This window comes from Sciurus vulgaris, assembly GCF_902686455.1.
Source record: "Sciurus vulgaris genome assembly, chromosome: 10".
Taxonomy (NCBI): Eukaryota; Metazoa; Chordata; class Mammalia; order Rodentia; family Sciuridae; genus Sciurus; species Sciurus vulgaris.
Genome location: NC_136470.1, coordinates 82,993,845 through 83,011,512, shown reverse-complemented (window position 1 = coordinate 83,011,512; position 17,668 = coordinate 82,993,845). Strand labels below are relative to the sequence as shown.

Genomic DNA, 17,668 nt, shown 5'->3' with positions numbered 1-17,668 from the left:
AAACCTTTTTTATGAACCTTTCTACAGAGAAGATTTTTCCTCTCCTGCCTGTACAATTAGCCATGTGTTTGTTTTCATAAATACTCATTATTTAAAGTGTCTTTCCTTTCTTCCCCCCTCCCTAGAAGTTCATTTGCCTCTTTCTTCTGGTTTTTCTGCCTATTTGTAATAATGGGAATCGGTCTTTCTCATGTATATCTCTGTGTTAGTTTTATCTCCCTAGTATTTATTGTAGTGAAAATTATAAAAATTTCAGGCTCGGAGGTGTTGGGGAATTAAATTAACAACAAAAATTTCATCTGAGAAATTCCTTCCACAACGTAGAAAGGAAAGAAAACAGCCTTATATTGAATGAACTTTTAATCAGATGTGATGCATATTGTAGTTAATCCACTATGAGATTGCAAAGACAGAAATTTCAATCCTTTTTGTACCTATTTTCAAGGTAACAATAACTTGTCCTCAAGTCAGAAGGCTTGACAGCACCATTCCGTCACTCACATCTGTCTTAACTTCACCTGGTAATTGGGGTGACCAATGGTGTTAGGTGTTAGGTAATTGGCTTTATCCAAGGAAAACCAAAATCTTTTATCTTTATGTCAGGAGGTAATTTTGGAATTTGGAGCCAGTACCTACCCAGGTTAGGCTCCCTATTCTCCCATAGAAGCTAGGAGATGGGCAAAATCTCCCTTGATGCTTACTTTTCAAAGAGATGGCACCCAGGTCTTTGAAAAAGGCATTCCTAGGTCAGGAAATGAACGAAAGACCTATCCAGTTTTCAAAAGGATTTATATATATTTCAAAGAGAGGACAAAGTCCTTAACATTACAAGTGTTCTAAAGTAAATGTTCTGAGAAAGGAAGGATGCAGAATAAGGGGTAAGAATCACTTATTTTGAACTAGAAGAATTAAACCTCTTATTTTTAGTTTGTATTTGTTCTTACAGAGGGTAGATTATATTTCACTATTTTTAACTACTGCAGTTCAGAATTAAAGTTTTATTTTTCTGAGTTTGAGGTCAACCAGAGATTCATCTGAAGTTATCTTTGACCTTGTGTAACTTATTAAATGTCTCCATGATGGACTATGATTTTAAAATGTTTGAATTTCCTTATTTTAATTCTTGTCGTGATAAGAGTAATACAATTTGCTCTTTTAACCAATTTTAAGTATGCCGTTTAGTGGGCATTAGGTGCATTTACATTGCTGTACAACTGTCTGCTCCAACCATGTCCAGATCTTTTTCATTTTCTCCAAATGGATCTGTACCCTTTAAACACCAATTTCCCTTCTCTACTCTTCCCAGCCCCTGGCAAACACGAGGCATCCTGCTATGAGCAATAATTAAAAAGTTTGTTTCCCCCAGAACTTGAGAGACAAAGGTGTTTTCTTGAGAAACTAACTGGGAATATCAACTTTAAAGCCTTTGCATGTGGTTCCCCCATTTGTGAAAGTGATGCTACACTAATTACAAACAATCTCAGTCAGTGCACTTCCTCAGAATCATCTCATTTGTGCCACTCCATTACTTTCAAAGTAATAAAAAGACTTTTCTAGTGAAATATTTTTTTGCTTATAATTCAGGCATATTACTAATGTCGACTTGGCATTTCCATGACCTTTTGCTCCAGTGAATCTTTATTTTTCTTAATTGATCTTTTTAGATCATATTATGAAACACCACAAACTAAATATTGAAACCTTCCTTCATATGTTTCATTAATAGTCTGCCATGGGCGTTGGGGAGGCTGATGTGAATCATGGCAGACATTCTGCTGCAGTCAGAGAACCTTATTTAAAACCAAATTTTGCTCTTTGACTGCTGAGATATCTTAAGGTAGCACTTCACCTTTTTGGCCTAATTTCATCATCCATAAACAGGAAAATTATATTCCTTTCCAAATAAGTTATGTGAATTATCAAGTAAGATAAGACATAACAGCAGCACTTTTTGCATTCTGTCAAAGCACAACTTATTTCTGTTTGCTAGGTTCCCAGCACCTAGGGGAATGTGGAAGGTATTTGTTGAGTGAATGAACATATACTGTTCTCAAAGTTGAATTTCCTGGGGTTCCTTGCCACAAGTACTCCAGAACTTGACTTATCATCTCCCCACTCTTTGTGTTCTTTTCATCCCCAAACTTTCCTTTCCCAAGTTATGTTTCAGGTTCAAAAACTCAAGAATTCAGACTTTGAAGAATGATCTGAAGGAGCCCAAGGACTTTCTGTTACAGCTTTCCATCAGCTTTACTTTCTAAATGTGACTTCCTCTCCAAGGCTTTGGGTGGTAGGGGTGGGTAGGGGTGGGGGGTGGATTTAGAAATGTCAGTTGCAAACAGTCATCCACTGGAAACATATACGGTTAAGATGAAGAGTACTTTCTCTTGTTTCTGTTCGGTGTCAGCATGCCCAAGGGATTTCACCCTGGTCAAAAGATAAATGAGCTGCAATAATATTGACTCAGACAATGTGAATCCAAATGAAGCAGTCTGCAGTGTCAATCCCAGGAGTCCCTGTAGGACACTTGGGTGGCAGCTCACTGAGAAGCTCTTGTTCAGTGTCACCATGCACATGGTAAATGCAAACACATGGATTATGAGGCATAACCAACTCACATTGACAAAGGCAGGTGGCAGTCTCAGTATTCTATTGAACGTAAATTGATCAATTTTATGAGAAAACACCTCCCTAAAGATGATCTGGGAAAAGTAATGAGTGTTCAACAGCCAAAGGTGTGGAAAACAAATGAAGGAGTTACTGCATTTTTCTGGACTGAGAATCAGCCAGTAGAATCACTCTGTTTGGAAGATTGCAATTATTCAATCAGTAGTCCAGAATATGTCCTGTGTGCCTGGCTTCATGCTAGCCCCTAGGAGACAAAATGAATCAGATGTTAGTTAGCCCTGTTTGCAAGAGTCAAGACATACATACTTAATTATAGTTCAAGATAAGCAATTACACTGTCCAGACCATAAGGGAAGCATAGTGAAAGTTGTAAGGGGAAGGGAGAAATTACGTCTGACACAGGAAGCAGGGAGGCTTCGTGAAAACAAGTGGTTTAGGTCTTGAAGGACGGGCAGCATTGTGCAGGTAGAAAGGGAATGAAGGACATTGCAGACAGAAGGAATGATTAGAGGGGAAGGAAGGCACAGGGGTGATTTATGACACCATCTGTGTGTGAACCTGTGACGAGAGTCCGGGTTATACTAGAAGGAGTGGTGCAGAAAAGGACTGGAAAGAGGAGTTTGCTGTCAGATCCTGGAGCATCCAGAATGTCATATGAAGGACATGCGGGAAATAACATTAGGATGTGCTGTGTGGGAAGATTGCTTTGGTCCTTGTCATCAGTCAGCCTTTACAGGTGTCCCCTTGACACCCAAAGCTTACCTAACACTATTTCTATAGCTTTCTTATTGTGATGTGGTAAACATCTCTTCCTTTCGATTTAGAGGATAGCATTTCAGTCTGCTTTTCAGGCCCTGGTGGATGGAAATAATTATTTACGTTTAAAAACAATTGGATTTTAGGTTAGCCTAATGAATACACACATTGCTCACCCTTTCTCTTTTTCAGAAATAGCAAAACAATTAAAAATAATAGTGCCCTTTATTTCTCTAGCAGATACAAGGTCACATAGGTGAAGGGGTTACTGGCTAGATCCCCTCGTATGCTGAATCCTTTTCTAATTGGAGGAATAAAGGCTACCTTCTGTTTTGTGACTCTTTTCTTTGGTGTCTTACATTCAGATTTGACATTAGTCTTTAAGTATCCAGAATGCTAGAAGAAGTGTAATCACCTTCAATTAGCTATGCTGATGGAGCACAGCATTATAGTGAAATCCACCAGCGTGTCTTATGTCTCATTTTAGCTAGTCATTATGCCACTGTTCCTCCATCAGCTGGCCATAGGAATGCATTAGCAAATTAGAAATTGATTTGAATTTCCCACTTTTTTTTTTCCCAGTTAAGAATTCATGACCCTTAACTGTAAAACTACCTCAACCAGGAAGACTACACCCCACAAGAGAACTTTACAGAAATTTCTCAAAGCTTGGGCTATTGCCGGGATATCTTCCACAGTCCAAACCCCCTTCTTCTGAAAGATCTTCTGTCAGCATTTCGAAACTGTGCCAAGGATCCTAATGTGTGGAGATAATACGAAAGAATTCCTAAAGTCGGTTAGGTTTGAGGACAATTGTAAATTATTCATAAGTAATTTAGTTTTACAGTGTGCTCTGGCATTCTAAAAGGACCTAAGAAGTCCTATAGAAAATGATAACTTTTTAGCTTAATAGAGCACCTAATTATTATGACCTGGTGTTTCTTTAAAATGATGGTGAAACACCAAAATATACCTCTTAATATTATTCTGTAGAAGCCCAAGCTGGACAATATGGATCAGTAACCTACTTTTAATGGGTCCAAGGTAATCTGAGAATAAAATTTTATCAAGAGGTTTGAATTTGGTAAGTGCATAGATTAGGCTATATATCAAATCCATCTTTACCTACCAGGATTTACATGAAAAAATTTTTTTTTTTATAACTTGGCAACCCTTTAAAAACCTTCTGTGTCAACAGAGCTGCTCCATCTGATATTATTTTCATGACTCCGAAGAAACACCAAAGGGGACTGAAATAATAGACATTAATTTTAGCTGCAGAATGCCAATGTTGCTGACCCTGTGGGGTTATTGCAGAGTGAGATTAATTATGCAGATCTGCCACCCTAGGCTTTGGAGTTGAAGTACCCTGTTGTAATTCACTGCAGGATCATTCATGTAGCCAGCATATTGATATGATTATTATTCCACCAAGGTTTTATCCGCCCCTAGACAATTACAGAACCACTTACCAGCATCTCTCATTGACTTCTTATTTAAAATTCCCAGGGCCACGGCAGGCATTCAGGTCCTTTTGTTGGAGACAGCTACAGATCAATGGCATGAAGCAACATGGGATTTTCCTCAGGACATGATGAATGCTGAGCTTGTTTGCTAAGCAGAAGATAGACATTCAGCTTCCAGTAGAAAATAGTGTTTCCTGTCTTGTTGTCCTTAACACCAACTTTTAAACTACTAACAGCAAGAGGAGAGAGGGAACATACAGTGAAAAGAAAGATCCAGAGATTTGGGGTTTCAGTTTGAATACAGGCTTCTCTATTTACTACCTGGGAACTTTGGGGAATCACCATTTCTGCAAAGTGTGATCTAATTGAAATGCCAAACTCCTGGCAGTCTTCAGAAGTTTAAACGTATATGCGTGTGAAGAAATCTTTGTGAATGGCAAAGTGTTGTAATAATATTTTCTGTGCTAATGGCTATGGGTTCCATTCGTAGATCTTTAGTGTCATTATAATCTAACTTACTTCTCATGGCCCTATTGCTTGGATAATGTCCTGTTCACTCCTGTAGTCACTAGTACCGCTTCCCAGTGCGAAGTGTGGTAACCATGCATTGTTGATGTGATTAGAAGCTCCAAGGAATGCATGTCCTTGATGGACAGAATAAAATTTCTGTTCCTCCTCCGTGGTTTAGGGACTTCATACCTACAGGATGATAGTCATCTAATTAGCATTTTTCAATATGATTTTCTTTTTGTTCTAGGATCAGTGGCAAAAAATATGGCTTGCTTGTATTATAATTTTGCCTTGAATGTCTTTCTTTCTTATGCATGGAGGCATTTCAGAGTACTGTCTGTTTTTGGAGTCCAGCTGTAACTGCAGCTCCAGGGAGTCTTCCCACCCCTCACCCTTTGGTGAAAACCCTTTCAGTGGAAACCCCTTCCCCAACTCCATCACCCTCACCCTCCCATACCCTGTTAAAATGCAGGTGACTCCTGCACAGCATGTTGCTTGGCCCCATCCAGTTACTTAATAACATGAGCAAACACAGCTAACCTGCTGAGCATGGTTTAAAAATAATAGCAAATACTCTTTTAGGTATTTTGGAATATGTTAACACATACAATCTCTTCAATGAATATATGAAGTAAGAACTATTATTCTCCCCATTTTGCAGTTGGAGAAAATGATAAGGGAGAGACAAATGTGAATGGAGGGAACATGAAGTTAAGGGAATTCCATACAATGGGCCCATTGTGCTGACCCCCCACATATTTTCTTTTCCAAGAAGCAGTTTACCTGCAGTCCTGCCTGGCTCAAATGGATACACAATGTCACATTCCTCAGCAAACTACCCGTTATCTGCAGGAGAAATGCAGTCCCCAAATAATGCAATATGTGGAACACATGTTACCCTTAAGGGGTGACTTTTGTGATACTTATACAGACCAGATCCCAGAATTCAGGGAGGTAAGGATAATTCCCCTTGACCATAAAATCTGTCAGAACAGGTTCCAGTTATCATGGGCCGAAGTATTCTTGAGTGGTCACGGCAGTGGGGTTTTGAAAGTTTGATATCATCCTTCTGTCAGTCAAAGGTCAAGAGGTGGATCTCAGTGGGACTCTGGAAACTTCCCTGGCATTCTCCAATAAAACTGGATGACAGAAGAGGCACACTGTCTCTCTCTTCTCTGAGAGAACCCACTCTCTCTCATTTCCCCTTTCCCATCCCTTCTAATAAACTCATGCCTGATACTCTGATACTTTCAGACTTGATTGAAAGAATCAGGGCTTGAAGGTGGGCCGAGAGCCTTCATGCTGCCTCAGTTTCCCAGAAGACCCCAGCCCTGTAACAAAAATAAGGCACAAAGAGATTCAATAACTTGCCCAGTGTTCTATAGGAATTATGTGGCAGAGTCAGCAGTTGCATGTTTAACTAAAAAAATAGGCTTTTGAGCTCACAAGGTATAATAAGCCATATCCAAATTGGAGATCCTTACTAGGTTGTGAGTTCCTGAATTCCTGGGCAGTGTAAGATGTGTATAATCCTGTAGTATTTATTATAGGGACTCCATGTTGTAGCACTCAGTTATGATTAATCAGCTTGGACTGGAAAAAATGCCCCCAGAAAGCATACAGTGCAGCTGCAAATGCACCCCCCCCCCGTTGTTCTCTGTCAATATTTTTTTTAGTACATGTTCTGCCCTCCTGCTCAATTTGCCTGTCAAAGCATTTTAAAACCTCATATTAAGCACGGCTTGAACACCTCTCTAAGAGGGAGGCCTGTGTTTTTTGTAAGGAGCTGTATGGTGAAGATAAGGCATACTTGTTGAAATTAGGGTCACTTGAGTCTTTAGTGGTTTATGGATTGGTAGGTAATAACACTATAAAATTCCAGCTCATTTTCATTCTTATGTAAGATGGATTGCAGGGTCTTACTTTCTTTGCAATAAAGTCACCAATTGCCAAATGCATATGAAAAGAACTGCGCCTAGAGTCTCCAACCCCTCCCCTCCCAGTGTAACTAGTGGACTGAGGTCACAGCCCAGACTATGGGATCGGTGGGTACACATTGCCATCTGTCAGGATGATCCTGATGCCCAAAAATTGGTGAAAGAAGCCATAGAATTTTCTCAACAGGGACACAGACTCACACAGACCTCCTCAGTGTTAGTTCCAAAGGGGATTTTCTTTTAACACTTTAGATACAGAGGCATGGGATTTTCTTTAGGATTTGCTTTTTCTTTTATTATTATTATTTAAAAAATTTTTTTTTGGCTTATGTAAATTCCCATAAGACTTGTGATCTTAACTTTGTATCAGGGACAAGATTGGGGATGGGAATGGGGAGGATGCCAAACAGGCTGCTTTCTCCAGTGGTCTGAGAATGTATGGATGTGGAAGCTGTGCTTTGTCAGCCTGGTATATGCTGAGTCCTTTGTGAAGGTTCTACTTTAATTGTTGACTTTAACTCTTCCTAATAAAACTAGTTGTGGAAACAGAGGCACAGGACAATAAAATACACAGCCCAAGTCATGCAGTGAGTTAATAGCACAGTCAGGACTAGGGTCCTGGACTCATCCCACCTCTTCTCCTGCAACTGAGCATGAGGAGCCCTTGAGAGCTGGGTGGCCTTGGGGTTCCAGCCCCTGAACTGAAGGGGAGGTTCGGCTGTGGTCTGATGAATGAACTCCAGCAAGGCACTCGTTTTTCTGACAGAATCAGGGGGATGCTACAAGGGTGTGCTCTCTGAAGGGTCAGCTGACTTTGGCTTTCAAGATCCATTTATTTTTCATTTCTGAAGATGGGATCTTGGTGATATCTGCTTAGACCAGTGCCTGGGGAGCTTGCTTCCTGAGGGTGGCCTTAGCCACCTGTGGATAGGTACCTATGAACAGGTGTGTAAAGCTGCATATTTGTATCACATTTCACCATTTATGAGGTCTTTTCGTCAACATCCAGTGTGACCCCACAGCATCCTTTGAGGTGATAATTTAGTATCCCTACTTTATTGATGAGGAGACCAGTATCCAGAGGGCTTGCATAAATAATCCAAGACCACAGCTAAACAGTGACCAATGGACACAGGATCAGAGACTGACTGTGTTATAGGGGAATGTTCCTCTCACCACCCAAAAGTCATCCTATATTTGTTTACTGTGTAACAGCACTAGACCCCAGGCTGTGGATGCAAACCTGGAGTCCTGGTCTGAAGAGGGGTGATAAGATAGAACCTAAACAAAACAGGGTAGAACTTTCTCAGGGCTCAAAGAGAGGAACAGATACCTGCTCCCAGGTTTTAGAGAAAGAATAGTTATTTTGGGGGAGGTAAGATAAGAAAGAACCAGGAAAGGACTGCAGAGGGGAGGTGGGGCTTAGTGGAGATGCTGGGAAAGGTAGATGCATTTTCGTTCAGTGATAGCCAATTCAGTCTCAAGTGCAAAACCAGCAGCATCTTGTGGATTGAGGATTTATCTGAATATATGGCTTGGGTTCTCCCTTTCCAGGTCAGAACTTTGACTATCTATATCAGTATTTCTAGGGACCCTAATAGCTACATTGCACCAAGAAGAGTTCATGGTCTAATAACTTTGGTTAACATTTGTTAAACCAAGTTGACCACAATATTTACTTGACAGATTATCTTGAACCTTTAAAATGCCAATGTTTATTGTGAATCTTCAGGAGATATGATATATTACTTTTCAGACTCATTTTTTTTTTTTTTTTTTTTTTTTTTTTTTTTTTGTGGAGGGGCAGAACACTTGGCCAGGACCATGAGCATTTGCAGTACAGACTACAGGACACAATAGGTTTAAATATGCAATTTAGGGGGATTGTATTGAAACTTGGCCATTTACTTTCCTGTTTTTTTTTTTTTTTTTTTTTTTTTCTCTCCGCGCTTTTATTTTAGTGTGTCCTGCTCCTAAGCTGTGAGATTCCTGATTATAAGAACAGGGTGCTTATTTCTGTATACTGCACAGTTTCTATTCAAGCATATGGAATAGGGACTCAGTAAATACTGCTTGATGTGAGCAAAGGTTGGTGCTTTAGACTCAGAAGCCAGAGTGCACAGTCTTGATGGATATATCTATGAAAACCTGGCTGCAGGATTTTTTCTTGTGTCCTTTCTGACAGTGTGCCATGAAGGTGCCTTTCTCTTGCAAGGCTCACAGACAGGACTGTGATCTTCTAACCATCCCTTGAATTATAGAGGTTATAGTGGGCCATGTCACTACATGAAATTTAAGGAGCGAAAACCTCAGTTGACCAAGAAGCTTTTCTGTGCTGGAAAAGTAATTAATTAACTAAACTGAAGTGACTGGATCTTGGTCTACAAGGTAATAAGATTCTTTTGGGTCTGTGGTGGTTGTAATTACACCGAATTCAGGACTTGAACTTCAAATGACATAACAGGACCCCAGTGAGTTGCTTCCTCCTCTCAGAAGGGCAGGTGCTTTGAGGGGTGGGCTTCTGTATGCCTAGGAATTGCAACCACCATGAGAACAGGGGTCGTTTCTATCTTTCCTCTTCCTGTTTGTTTCCAGAGCTAGATAAATTTTGCTGAGTGAAATAGGAAAAATATTAGAACCTCTCATCATCAGTTTTCCTCCTTCCATCCCGGGAGTTCCTGGGAATAATTCCTTGTCATGCCACAGTATGTGTGGGACTTAATTGATTTTCTTTGTTTAAAGGTGTAGATGTGTGTGAGTGTGTGTGTAGATATTTATAAAGTTATTCTGTATCTTTCTGTAAGGTTTTTTATTTTGTGGGGAAGGATTGAACTTAGGGGCACTTGACCACTGAGCCACATCCTCAGCCCCATTTTGTGTTTTATTTAGAGACAGGGTCTCACTGAGTCACTGAATGTCTCGATTTTGCTGAGGCTGGCATTGAATTTGAGATTCTCCTGCCTCAGCCTCCTGAGCTGCTGGGATGGCACACATGCGCCACCACATTGGGCTTCTTGTTGTTTTAAGCACCCTTTAACTTTAAACAAGCAAAAATGTCCTATATATTTTATAGAACATAAATATTAACAGTAACATACATAAATGTACAACTTGTTGATTTTTTTTTAACAAATGTGTCATTGGGTAACCATCATCAAAGAATCAGCATTTTCGGACTCCACAAGCTTCACTTTTACCCCTCCCTGTTAATGTCTGCATAACATTAACACTTTCTAATCTGAATTCATTAAGTTACAAAATATTTCCTTTTTGACTTGAAATCTCCATCCCATTTGCTCCTTTCAAATTTAAGGAAAACAAAACAAACAAAAAATCAAACATTTCATCCTCATCAAATTTTAACACTGTGTATTAATATAGCATTTATACTCACAGAGCCTCTTTTCACCTGTTGGGAGCATCATCTGATCCTCTGTATCACTCTGGAAGGTCAGAGGTTTTTACTGTACTTTTTAAAAATGAGGATTTGAAGGCCAGAAGGTCGGGCTTCATCATAGAGTCTATCACAATAATCTTGACTTTTCTGGAAGTTATAGAGCCCAAGCTTAACTTTTTGGTTTGCTCCTTTAAACATTTTGTAAACACAGCTCTAAACCTGGACCCAGTACATGCAAGAGCAGGACATGGCACATATGAACATTGCCACAATGGTCCCTTGTAAATGTGGATCAAGTTGCTTGGGCTCGTCTTTGAAAATATTAATGGTAACTCATGTTGTCTACTGCTGCTCAGTTTCAAGTGTTTCACATCTATTATCTCACTTGATAAAAACTGTAATAACTAGTCCATGATTGATAGTATTTATGATCCTGACCCTGCTAAGTCCACCACAGGAATTATTAATAATATTCCTCATGACAAATGGTGAGGTTGTATTAATTCCTATCATTCCCCAGTTCAAGTGTCCCCAAACATGGAATCATTCATCATCAACTTTTCCACCTACTCCCGAACTCATTTAGAAGTACCCATGAACCCCTAGCATGTCAGTCTTAAATTGGTCATGAGGAGTGAGCAGGTTATAGCCCTTCCTAAGTGGTCACTGCATTTGCCTCACTTCTCTTCTCAGGATGTCCAAGATCATGCAAACATAGAACTCCAACTTAGTGCTCTTTATAAATTGCTCTTTCACCTCCCTCTCTGAAAATTCAGTTCTAGTTCTCCCCATGAGACAGAGGACTTCATGATGATATTTCTTCCCTCACCCCAGAGAGCATGTTGCTATTCAAAATACCAAAGAACAAAAGGAAATCAATCTGCTCACATTCTATTCCAAGCTTCCAAAGATGGCAGGTGGTATATTATGTTGTATCTGTCCTCTCCGAGTTCTGAGCACTTTGAAGCTATGGGGGAAGGCAATACCTAAGAGGAGTGTGCTAATATTTTCTGGTGTGAACTTTGGCTCTGCTCTTCTATCAGTAAAGGTTAACAGCACTGACTTGGTAAGCCAAAAGTTAAGCCAGTTCACTGATCTCTCCCTGTGTGTCTATTGCTGGACTTTTCTGGAACATTCAGTGCTTAATGACAAGACTGTTATTTTGAAAGCGAAGGTTGAAAATAGAAACCATATTTAGGTTAAAACAGCCTTCATTTATTTAAACTGCCTAGAAAGGCTCGAAAATCATTTGTTCAGTTTTTTAAAAAGAAAAATTATGTCACATAAACATATATTTTTAATCAGTATACAATAGAAGTGACCTTTTTTAGAGTGGAGCTGTGTGAATCTTTTTCTCATGTGTTGAATCATGTAACTACTGCCATAGTATAGGGACATACAGAACTGCTGTGTGTCCCTATACTGTTCCCATGTGCTTTTCCTTTGTAGTCACCCTCATCTGCTATCCTGACCACTGTGCTCTGCCTTTTTGAGAGTGTCATTTAAATGGAATCATGCAGTAGGTAACCTAAGTTGATCCAGAGTGCTTATCAATAACAATATATAAAACTTGTTGCTTAAGTTTGCTAAATTGTATTCTGTTTTATTGAATGCACCGAAGTTTATTGATCTGTTCACCTAGTGAATGACATTTGAGTTGTTTCCAGTTTGAGGCAATTAATAATAGAGCTGCTAAAATATTCATGTAGAGCTCTTTGTGTGAACATAGTTTTTATTCTCTTGGGGAAAATTCTTAGGAGTGAGATTGTGGTGCTGTATGGCAAGATGATGTTTAACTTTGTAATAAAACTGCAACTGTTTTCCAAAGAGTCAAAACTATTACATATTCCACCAGTATGGGAGTTCCAGTTGCTTTGCATTCTCTTCAACTCTTGTTATTTTCAGTAATTTTTAAAATTTATTCTGAAAAGTGTGTAATGGTATCCCATTGTGGTTTTAATTTACATTCCCCTAATGGTTAATGATTTGGAACATCTTCTCACATGTTTATCGTCTGCATATCCTTTTTCATAAAGTACCTCTTCATAACTTAACATTTTAAAATTAGGCTGTTTGTAATATGTTTCCTCCAGCTTTATTCTTTTTTAAAAAATAGTTTCCAATATTGTAGGGCCTTTCTCCTTCCATGTAAGGATTAGAATGAACTCAGCTGCATCTGAAAATATCTTGCTAAGATTTTGATTGGAATGAACTAAATCTGTACATGTCAGTTTTGGGAATATTGACATCTTCTCAATGTTGAATCTTTTATTCATGAATATGGTATATCTCTTTTATCATTTTCTGTTACTACTATAACAAATTGCTAGAAAAAAATACTTTAAAAGCACCCATGTATTATTATTGCACAATTCCTGTGAATCAGAAGGCTAAGAAGGGTATGACTTAGCTGGGTCTCTACTTAGGGTTTTACAAGGCTAGATACCTAGCTGTCAGCAAGATTGTATTCCTTTCTGGATGCTTTACAGATGAGTTATGGAACACTTCAATTTCTTTAATAGTTATAGGACTATTCGGGTTGTCTATTTCTTTTTTTTTAATTTTGGTAGTTTAAAGTTTTCGATATGTTGGGTCATTTCATCCAAGTTGTGGAATTGATGTACCTAGAGTTTATAGAATAGTTTTACTACAATTTTAATGAGTCTGTGATCAGTAGTTACATCACCTCTTTCATTCCTATTATTAGTGATGTGTATCTTCTAGAGTTATATTAATTTTATTGTTCCTTTTAAATAACCCATTTTTTGTTTCTTTTTTTTCTTTCTATTTTTTTTTTTTTTTGATGTTCTTTGATCTCTAATCATGTTTTCCTGCATTTTTCTTGCTTGGTTCATCTTTCCCTTCTTTTTCTTAGAAGTTTAGATCATCTACTTGATATATTTCTTCTTTATTTTTCTTTAGTTCAAGAAATTATCCTCTAGGCACATATTTGGTATGCTATATTTTAATTTTAGTTCAAATTCAAAATATTTTCTAAATTTCCTTGGGACTTTCTCTTTAACATATGAATTATTTACAAGTATATTTTTAAATTTTGAAGTGTTTGGAGACTTTCCTTTATATTTTGGATGTCTTGTTTAATTCTATGGATAGAGAATATATTCTCAATTACTTTCAATTTGCTATGGTTTGATTTATGGTACATGATATGACCCATCTTGGTTAATGTCCTCTGTATACTTAAAAAGAACATGCTGTTATGTTGTGCTATATAATATACATGTATTAAAGCTGCATTCACTGAGAAAGACAGATTAGAATATGTGTCCTTCATTTTACTGAGAATTAAAGAATTCATGTTCCTTAGCTAAAACTTATTTACTGATAAATATCAGATTCTGAAATACTCTTCACAAGAATTCTCTTATGATTTAAAAATTATGAACTAGATAAGAGATTGATGATTAAAACAATCCTGATTCTCAATAAATGCTATGTCCTTTTCTGTAAAATAGTATAATTTTGTTGTGTCCTTCAAAGGTGTGATTGTCACATTTTGAAGGTTGCACCAATTCAAAACATACTCAAACTTTCTCAGTAAATTAGAGAAGGGAAAAGGAAAAATATGGATGGGATCAGGAGGACTCTGGCAAGTGATGTGGTAGCAGGGTTGACCCCACATGGGGATGGCCATCTAGAGTTCTTGCCTTAGTATTAATGGCCAGGTTTTCAGTGGGTAGATCATAGCCAAGGGCATCTGTCAACAGTGGCAGAAATGAAGCAATTCATAACAGTTTCATGGCCACAAGAGGTTTATCTGGCTGTGTTAGTCAGCTTTTTATCACTGTGACCAAAAAATCTGACAGAAACAACTGGGAGGAGGTAAAGTTTATTTGGACTCACAGTTTCAGACATCTCAGTTCATAGTCATCTGGTGCCATGGCTTTGAGCCTGAGGTGAGGCAGAACATTATGTCAGAGGACATGGTGGAAGAGAGTTGCTCATTCATGGCAGCCAGGAAACAGGAAGGGGCTAGTAGGACAAGATAAATCTGGTGCATCCTGATAACCTATTTTCTCCAGCAGGGTCCCACTTTCCAGTAGTTCATTGAGTCCCCAGTGGATTAATCCATCGATGAGGTTAGAACCCTCATGATTATTCCATCATTCCCCTAAAGCCTACCTCTGGACACATGAGACATTGGGAGACATTCTAGACATCAGCTTAGAGCAAGATTTTACAGGGTGCAAAATGAGATTTCTTGGAAGGAGAACTAACAACCACCTGGAGGATGATCCAATTCCAAGCTCTAAGCAGTCTGTATGAATATGGAGGGATACATGGAATTGGGAAGCTGGGAGAAATCAATCTTATGGCCTGGTGAAATGCCACCATGGAGAAGAAATGCTGAAAAATGGTGACCCAGAGCAATACCAGCCTTGGGGCAGCAAAACTAGCTTCAGCCTATCACCTGTTGGTCCTACCAGGGAATCTAGTAACTGAAGTGATTCTGAGGTAAAGAGGTTCTGAAGTTCATCAAGCTAGAGAATGCAGACTTTAGAAAATTCCTTATATAGGGACAGATGTTACAATGCTGAGCACATGTTAACAATCCTCATTAGCTTTTTTCTGTTGATTGCACAGAACTAAATACATATTTGCTACATGATGTAGGCATCTAAGTTGATACATTAGAAAACAATGGCATTAAATATGAGAGAAGTACTAATACATAGGGGAGGAGTATAGAAATGTCCATACAGTAAATAAAATGAATAACACAGAAAAGTGTAGCTTGGAATTTATTATATGTAGGTTCCAGACATCTGAAGCGAGAGTAAGATCTGATGGGCCCCACACAGTAATCTACAGCTCAACTGTAATTCAGATACAGGGAGCCATTGCCTTAGGCTGGTTCCTTTGTTTTCTGTCAGTTTTCCCATCTTGGACCCAACACCCCCTTACCTTAGGAAACAAGAACCAAAATTGTATTACTGTTTACAATAATAAAATTCCAAGGTTGAATGCAAGATGATTTTAAATGAACCAGCATTCTCTGAGGAGTTTCAGATCAGCCAACCGCCTCCTGCTAACCTTGGTACCTTTAGTCTATCAGAACCATCTCCTTCAATCACATTTCTTTTCATTGTGCTTTGTTTTAATTCATCACAGGAAAAGACTGATCCTAGATGTGTGTTTGCACACAGGTTACTTTGGATTAGCTTTACCTCAGTGACCTCTCTGCTGCCTCTGGCATAGTCCAATTACTCTTGGGAATATCAATTAAGGTCCTCAATCACACTAATTAGAATGTCTTATAAGTATTGCTTTAGGAGTTCAGCAGCTTATAAACAAGCAAATTGGGAAAATCTAGAGGTGTGCATGGGTTTTTAAAATAAGCAAAAGCAGTTCAGAAGGCCAGATTGTTTCAGTATAGCCAAGTAGTAGGGCTAAAATTACTGTGCCCTGAATCTCCAATGAACTGTCTAGTTGCTCTTGCTGACAAGGATTAATGCAGAATTATTAATTACTTTTATTAATGACTTGGATGAGGACATAGGTAGCATGCTGATCGAGTTTGTAGATAACACAAAGCTAGGAGGATAGCAATTACTATGATAGCCCCAGGGCCCAAGATGATTTCAGGACAGAATTTAGTGACAGTCCATCCATCCAGTACATGCCTAACAGTGACCTTCATAATGCACAACTTGATAATTATATCACTCCTCTAATCAGAAAATCTTAATGATTCCCTATTTGCTATTTAAGTAAAATCCCAAGTCTTCAGTCTTCTCTTCATGGCATTGCTGTGTTCTGATCCTAAAGCTCTCTGCTTTCCAGAAAATTCTTCTATAGTTCTTTTTCCAATACCTTGTACTTGAGCCAAACAGGGTTTTTTATATTCTATCTCCTATTTATGTCTCATATTTTCATTAACTTTGAAGATTATCTCCACCAAGAGTTTCTTTTAACCATACTTTTGCCTCAGTTCTAACCAGCCAAACCAGTTCTTGTTCAGTTGGAAAGAACCTCTTATGTTCAGTCTATGCCTGCTTTGGCTGCAGTAATCGCTTTCCTTGCTAATCTTCAATAACACTTATCATATCCACTCTATTTTTATCACTTTCTTCTTTGTATTGCAGTACTTTTTGTACACAGTTTAAGTCCCTGCTAGACTCTGCCTAGTGCTATAACTTCTGTCTGATAAGTCTCTGCCTTTCGTAAATGCCTGTGCATGTGTGTGTTTTAAACATAGTTGATGATACTGAAGTGCTTTGAATGGAGTTTATCTATTGCAGAGAAGTACCTTTAGAAAAGGCTCTAAATCTTGCTTGCTAGAGGCCCCTGCAGTTAGTTTATAGTAAATTGTAAACAGAAAATGCTCCTTTCAATTTTTTTTTTTTTTTTTTTTTTCCAGAAGTGCCGGGGTCAAACCCAGGCCTTGTACATGTTAGGCAAATGCTTTACCACTGAGCTACCCCTAGCCCTTGATGCATGTTTATTGAATAAATCAGTGATTGATGGGGAAAAGTAGATGTCCATAAGGTAATGGTGTAAGGATTGGAAATGGGTGGTTTGGGGAAGAAAGAGACATTTAATCTCTGAGATAAATTAGTTGCTTGTGATATAATAAACTCCCTGTGATTTGTGTATGACTAGGCTAGAGAAGGAAGCATGATATGACCCATAGATTTTTGTTGGTGTTTGGCTAAGACAGGAGACGTGGGTTGGAAGCTCGCATTGTCCTTTAGGATGACCACAGCCTGAATTGCTTGGCAGTACCAGTTAATACCTTCTCTTTCTATGCAAATTCTTAAGTGTCCCATTTAATTGATGGTATATGGTCATGCTATTTATTGAATACCTCTTTGGCTATATTAGGCAGTGGGTCCCTTTGGTTATGAAACTCATGGTGTAGACTTTTTTGTTGTTGTTACTGATGATTAAAGCCAGGGACATTGTACCACTGAGTTATATCCCTACATCCCTCGACCATTTTATTTTTTCTTTTG

General features: G+C 38.5%; 1 protein-coding gene and 1 long non-coding RNA gene across 7 annotated transcripts in view; one reads left to right on the top strand and one right to left on the bottom strand.

The window, feature by feature from the left end:
- Positions 1-17,668, top strand: part of IL1RAP (interleukin 1 receptor accessory protein) — a 171,498-nt gene that overhangs the window by 58,077 nt on the left and 95,753 nt on the right. The gene's annotated exons all lie outside the window — the stretch shown is intronic.
- On the bottom strand, positions 4,622-13,487 carry LOC306671105. Its single transcript, XR_013766587.1, has 3 exons — positions 11,580-13,487; positions 10,689-10,735; positions 4,622-4,995 (listed from the first exon to the last, which is right to left on the bottom strand). It is a non-coding gene; the product is annotated as an uncharacterized lncRNA (long non-coding RNA).